We start from the raw sequence: 7,975 nt of genomic DNA on the forward strand, positions 1-7,975 counted from the left end.
ACAGCATCCTATACCTTGCAGGAGCGGATAGAAAAACATATGATTTGACGAGAGGTTGGAAAGAATCCTAACCCCTATGATGATAGAATTTGATTTCTGAACAAGAGGACTGACTCTCTAGACTAAGGACGGATTCCTATGCTAGTGGAATATCAAACTAAGATAAAGCTCACAAGTAATAAGGAAAAAGAGACCTTGTGCATATTTGGCAAAAGTAAAACACCCAGCCGGGCCGGACAGCTACCTAGCCCTAGGGTGCAACAAATGTGCAATCCAATACCCATAAGGGTAGGGGTATGATGCCAAGCCGAGTAGGGTGTTCTCCCAAAACCAAACGACGCACAAAGAGGAGGTTTAGTAAGAGAATGAGATAGATAAAAATGCTAGCAAGACTGGGCAAGTCTCCTAGGATGGGCTTGGGCTATCACCTTCATTACCCTTGCAATGAGAGGGGATTCTAGTATCTAAAGAAATTTAACAGAAATCTATAAGACTGTGTTAGTCTATCAAAGAGAGAAGAAAAGGCTACCAGATAATTGCAAATTTCATTCTATTCTTATAAAAATAAAGCAAGTGCTAAGCAAAGAAGAATTTTCAATAAAAAAAAAATACACAATCTATAGCAATCATAAAATGATAAACAACATTAATTAGTCCAGACCAGCCGCTGGATAGCCTAATAAAGTAAAAGAAAACAATATAAACCACTTCTATGCCCAACCACAAACACCACCCCAATATGGGGATGAAATCAGATGATGCTAAAATAATCATCTGATATCAAATACACATGATAATATTTCTATGTCCCGCCTTGAAATCAGACAGTACCCATGTCGATAATATCGAATAGTGTAGTCATCTGATTTCCTTCTTCCTATTAAACAATTTATTTAAATAAAAAGGAATGAATATAATAAGCTTTAAGATAATCTCACCTGAACAATCCATTTATCTTCAGAATCTAACTCAAAACTTAAGATAAAAGAAAAGTAATAAACTCTCAATATTTTATACAAATGACCTCCATTTCAGAATATCTAAATAACAAGCAAATGATACAGAACCTTGCAGTTTAAGGATAACCTCATTAATATGCTTGAAAATTCTTTCGTAAAGTTATATAAAAAAGATGCTATTATCAAACCAGGAAGTGCCAAAGAGGAAGTGGAATCAGCACAACCACTGTTAGGTGTTTTCTATAACACAAATTATTTTTCATTCCTCTGAAGCATGTAGGGCTGAAATGTAAGGACTAGACTGATTTTATAAATACAAAAAAAAAAAAAAACATGGGCTAAATCATAGATTAAACTGTGCACAAACAGGGCTGAAATGAGGGATGTCCATTAGCAAAATAAAAAGATGGTTGCTACAATCACAACTATAAGAGGGCTGTTATTATCAAAATGACATGAGGGCTTGCCAAATATCAAGAGAGTGAGAGTTATTAATATCGAAAGCGTAAGGGTTGTTTAAGTTTTAAAACCCAAAGGTGTGTATTGGATTGTTCAAGGGCCTGAAATGAAGCTCAAAATACAGGTTGGGAATCTACTATGTAATATAAAAGCATCCTAACCCAAAAATATTTAAATTAACAAAGACAATACATTGACCCTTTTTCAACCCACTCCATTCTGCTGCATGAGTCCAATAAACACATACCGTGTTTTTTTTTTTTATAATCCAAAACTGAACCTTACTGAACCAGATACAAGAAGAATATTGAAATTCGTGAAATCCTTGACCTGTAACAATACCAAACTACAACTCTCTACTGAATAATTCTAACCTTGTTCATTTCTTTTTCCTATTTACATTTTTAAAATTACTAAGAGCTATACTAACCCTTGACAACTAACAAAACCATAAAAGAGAGGCAAGCCCACCCTACTGCCCCGACATTGTAATGAAATTTATCAATAAGCATTATGATGGAAGTAACAATAGTCCGTTCTCATAAAAAATAAGTGAAGTATTAACAGAGACACTAAATATCTGTCATGATAACCCTTAAACAATTTCAGGTTAGGCATAAATTCTGATAAGTTCAAAACCACTCTGTAATTTTTTTATTTTAATAACACAACAAAGATCATTCAATGGGCATGATTCACAAGAGAAAATGCAGAAATAACCTTGCACCGGGTACCAAAACATGTGTTTGGAGACACCATGAGTTTTACATGATTAACAAGGCATGGTAGTGCTGACTATTAAACATGTGTAGACACCCCATTTTGTTTTGTTTTAATCAACAAAGAAGTTAGTGTTCTTGTTATCAGTCTCCTTTAGTGTTTTCCATTCCCGTGTCCGCTCCTCTTGTTTTCTCGATCTTTTTGGTTATTTTTGTCATGTTTTGTGTCGTCCTGATAATTGTTGAGAAAGGTTATTCCCAAGAATCCGAGCAAGAGAGAATTTGGATCCGATTGATGGGCCCGTCTTGAGCATTTGTTTAGATTTGGATCAAACAGGGTGGCCCGCGCATTGTTTTAGTGAAAAATGAGTTTTGAACCTACTTCGATCCAACACCTAAAGATGATCATCAAGAGAACGGTCAAGATCTCAGAGAAGTCGTTTTAACAACCAATTTTGTTACGATCATCAGGTTGAGTTACTCGGATCAGCCCATTGAAATGATTTAGGAGGACACAACCTACTTAGGTAGGGGACCCATCAATTGGATGGTCTGGATCGTCATAGAGGAATGATTTAAGGGGGCACAACCAATTTACATTGCGACCCACCATTTGAACGGTCAAGATCATCAATTGTCGCCCATCAAATGGACGGTTCGGATCATCAAATGGGAGTGATTTAAAAATGGGGTAACATATTCACATTTTGATCTATTGGATGGTTTGGATCAGCCCATAGGATTGATTAGTGGAGCACAAATTAAATCACATCGCAGCCCACTATTTGAACGGTCAAGATCATCAATTGTCGCCCATCAAATGGACGGTTCGGATCATCAAATGGGAGTGATTTAAAAATGGGGTAACATATTCACATTTTGATCTATTGGATGGCTTGGATCAGCCCATAGGATTGATTAGCGGAGCACAAATTAAATCACATTGTTGCCCATCAAATGAACGGTTCCGATCATACTTTGGAGTGGGGCATATGATTTTATGCACAATTGGGAATTTGGTCACATATGGGACCCACTTGGGTTATCTTTTACCTACTCAAAAGGATTTTAAAAAAACATGCATGGGGCCACACACATGTCAAAATTCAATGTCCACAATGGTGGCCACCTACCATGGAATATGTCCACAATGGTGGCCACCTACCATGGAATAAGTCCACAATGGTGGCCACCACCCTCCCATTCCTTTGCTATAAATGGTTCAATGAGGGTGAGTAAGGGAGAGAACTCATTTCTCTTCTATCATGAGTTCTAACAAAGTGGCTATGTGGGGTTGAAAAGAAAAAAAGAAAGAAAAAGAAACAAGAAAAGAAGAAAAAGAAACAAAAAAAGAAGAAAAAAGAGAAAGAAAGCGGAAGCGATCGCACGGAGGCGGGATTTTCGAGTTTTTCGGCTCTCGGATTCGGCGAGGATTTCGATCACAGGTAGGTACACCGTTCTCGGAATTTTTTTAGAATTATTTGGTATATTTTCGGATTTTTGCATGATTTTTAACAAAGAAAACTAAACGTTATACTAAACAGATTCCAAAAATAATGAAATTTCGTGGGAAAATAATATGATAATGATACATTCTACCATGAATTTGTGAGAATTTTTGGATTTTGTTTGGTATATAATTTTATGCTTTCTTTGAAAATCAGCAGATTTTGGGGGAATTTTTACTGACATCAGATCACAAAGAAAATTCTTAAAATTTTTACAGTAGTCTTATATTTCAAATTTCTTGCTTCTATAAAAGTTTCAATTACTTTGGATCTTGTTTTACATGGGATGTAGTGTTAATTCATAATCTGGTCTAACAATTGAAAAATCCGAAACTGATAGTAAATAGTTTTTTAAATTCATGAAAATCTCACAGCATGCTAATTTCACTTATATCTTACTAATGTAGAAATTTCATGGAATTTAGATTTCTATTTCTAGTAGTTTCTGTGTTATTTTTGCAATCTGGTCAATTAATTGTTAAATCAAAATTAAATATGAGCTTAATGTAAAAATCTGTAAAAATCTTCCAGCAAGCTACATCTCATCATATCTTGCTTCTGTATAAGTTTCAACTCATTTCGAATTCGTTTGCAACAATTTCACTTGTAAAATCACTCATATGCTTAAAATTGATAAAATCCATTGAAAATCCGAAATTAATTGAAAATCACCTGAAAATCTCTAAAGAACCTTAAATCTTTGTCATATATTAAATCCTTAATCCATTGAAACAGAAATCTTAGGATCTTTAGATTTCCCTGGAAAAATGGCCAATGCATCCATAATCGTATCCCAATTGCAACCGATCTTTGACAATTTGAATACTTAAGCTATAGCACGTTGTTGGCTCCGAGGTTCACTGTCCACGAAAATCCTGAGATATGCCAGGCAATAGGATGCTATAACCTAAGTATTAAATTGCGCAAGGAAAGAGCGCACGATTCCCTTCCTTGGATGCTATCCTGGGCCGAAACTGGTGAACCCTAGAACCATTGGTAATCCTTGAATGTCCAAAAACTGAAAATCCTTGAAATCTAAAATTCATTAACCTCGAGAATTTAAATCGATTTGTCTTGTGTCTCTCGGAACCATTGGATTATGGTTTCCGTCTTAAGAACCATTAGAGCCCACTTTAGGAACACTGGTGTCGTGTCGTGTCCTAAGTTTTAGGGAGTCCTAGAGTTAGGAGTCCAGCCTCATCACGGACGTTTGCTATGTATAGCAACCGTGCCATAGGTCTAGTTACACTAGTCACCCGATCTTTCCCTAGGACAAGCCTAGTTAACTAGGATGTAGGCTAACCTGCATTAGTCTAAGGGACAACTTGCATTTAGATGAGAATCATATAGCATCTTAGATGAAATCCTAAGATAATAAAATCCTCAACTTGAATTAAATAACTTCTCCTAAAACTGTTGAAACAGTCAATCCCGTCTAGGTCGGTGTCCTAGTTGAGTTAGGCATAAGTAGCTTAGCTTAGGTGCACCGAACTACGTCGACTCTGATCCCAGTGAGGCTTGGGTACGTAGGCAGCTTGGATGTCTGACGGCATACCACCCGCGAGTCGGCACCACAAACAAATTGTGGTGTTTTGTATATTAATTTTCTTGTAAATGCTTAATCAAATCACTTAGGACTTTCCATGAAATTAGAATTTTAGGAGAACTTTCACTTAGATTGAATCCAGACAAATTAATAAATCAAGATACACATTTAGGATTCACATTGAAATTAGATCATAGGATGCATGTCACTTAGTTCGCACATTAACATAGAGTTGAATGAGCCATTTAAAATAAATTTAAAAGAGTTAGCTTTTGGAATCGAAGACCGATTATCGGGCAAGAATGGTGCATGTGGTGGATAACTCCCCATACCTTCCATTCTCGTAACCAGGTAGCGAGTCTAGATTTCTGGTTAATTACGGGTCCTAGATCCCACATCTAGGTGGCGACTCTGTCAGTCTCTTTCGTGTGGAATTCGGATTGCCTTAGTGATCCCAAGTTCACAGGAAAGATTAATTCAAATCAATAATAAAATGCACACGCCAATCGCGTGGATACGAGAGACCAAGAGAGAGAGCGCGGCGGCTCGCGCCCCACACCCCTCTCGCGGGATCAGGGTACCACAGTCTGGCGACTCTGCTGGGGATCACCTAACTTCATTAAAATTCCAAAAGATAATTCATTTGAATTTAATTTAACTGGCTCATAAGAACTCTATCTCTTGTATACTTGTCAGATTAGTTTGTCTTGTTTTATTTTCTCATCACATTTTACTCAAACTTAATCTAACAAAACCTGAAGGCATCATAGATCGCGCGAACTTATTGCACACACTTACATCACTTGCATCTAAACCCTTGCATCTCACGTGCACACACGTCCTATTTTAGGAACCCGGAGTGTTATCTAGCATGGTTGACTGGGATTTCATCACCTGGTGCCTCTGTGCTAGAGAAGCATTCCACCCTTAGCCTAGTACCTTTATGGTGCGTAAACGGATCTCTTGTTCACGTACTGATACGCCGGACACTGGTACAGTATATCGAACATGGATTCGCGCTAAGGGGACTCTTGGCCTTACCCCTAGATTAACCCACACATGCATGCAGTATACGAACACATGTGCACCACATGTGTGAGCCTAGTTTAGGATATCTTACCCATTTGTGTCTAGATTAGGCCGTAGTCCATCTTCCAATGGCTACGATCGGTCCTAGGTACACAAACAAAGTCATGAGTCGAGATCCTCTCTCCACTCCGCTAGATTAGGATTAGGGTTGATGCCTTCAGGTAACACTGTTAAAATGTGCGAAGACTAAAAACTTTTCCTTTGGGGTTAGGATATAAATCCCATCATTTCTAAAGATCTCATAGGATTAGTTATTCTTAATCTACCCGTTGAAAGTAATCCTATGCAATCTCACATTTTGATCATGTGTCTATCATTCGTCTCTTGTGGGATTCGATTGTGTCTTCATTGGCGGAAATTGTGTCTCAATCATTTGATCATGCAATCTTGATGATCCAATCTTGCCTGTACCCTTGGTCTCTTCCTCCTCTAGGGGATACCTTTTTCAAGAATATTTCTGCTGAATCCTTCAGAGTTTACTCTCATAATCCTTGAACGAGGGGCATTCCCCGCGTGCTGTCATGTCATCATTGCTGTGTGTATTTGTTTTGAGGAACCATCATTTTACCTCTCGTTCCTTATCTAGTCGTATCATAATTATCATGTCAATCATAGAAAGGAGAAATTCCCTGAATTTCAAGCTCGCATCTCGTGTTTATTGTTCCTATGTCAGGATTGCTCACTGCTGAAAATCCAGGAAAGCTTCTTGGGTTTGAATCTATTCGTGGCCAGTGAAGAAGCTATTTCCCCATTTTCTTTGGAAGTCTCTCTATCCACTTTTTCCTACCGATGGCCGATTCTATGGAAAATTTTCAGCTCTTTCATGTCACAGAAACCCTGGCCCAGCTCGTCCAACTGATGAAGGAATTGAAGGAAGAAAATCAATTCATCAAAGCTCAACTTACTGAGAAATTTGGTCCAACCACTGTTGTCTCTAAGGGCAAAAATCCGAGCCTCTCCATGGTTATGGGTTTGGAAGAACTAATTGTGAATCTCTCTAGACAAATGGCTGCGCTAACAGAAGAAGTTCATCAGATGAAGCAACAAATGCAAACCTGGTATTGTCAGTCCCAAAGTTCGAAGCATTTCGCTGACAAAAATACCAAAGTCCAAGGTGTTGTTACCAGAAACTCTATCTCTCAGCACCAGCAGGATTTTATTGGGCCCTTAATTCTTGAATATAACCAAGAGCCACCATCTGAGACTACTAAAAGAGAATTCACTGACTTGCCGATCTCGCGACCTGATGCTTTGAAATGGTTGCTCAAGGAAAGAATGATAACACTATTGGAATCAGAGCCTGTTCCTAATCCTCTTCCCAGTCCTGGGACCTTCCAAATGAAAGAATTTTGTGATTATCATTTACGTCATGGTCATGCAACTGATAAATGCCTCAGCTTGAAATATGATATTCAAGACCTTATAGACATGGGGCTCCTCGACCCTCAAAATCTTTTGTCAAGCGGCGAAGCTTCATCCTTTCCTGATGACCACAAACCGTGGTTTGAGCAAATGAAGAGAAAGTCTCACGATAATCACGACCAGCAATGTACAGTGATGAGCCCGGTCTCCATAGGTCAGGAAATCAAAGTGGCCACAATACATGGGGTTTATAACAGAGGCAATTTTACTTCGAAAAAAATCAAGGAGTTACAAAACCCTATGGTATTCAAATACAATCAGTTAACGGCAACA

Source organism: Tasmannia lanceolata, unplaced genomic scaffold (genome assembly GCF_043159265.1).
Source record: "Tasmannia lanceolata isolate RefF3 unplaced genomic scaffold, GAP_Taslan_0.1 ptg000007l, whole genome shotgun sequence".
NCBI classification, from domain to species: Eukaryota; Viridiplantae; Streptophyta; class Magnoliopsida; order Canellales; family Winteraceae; genus Tasmannia; species Tasmannia lanceolata.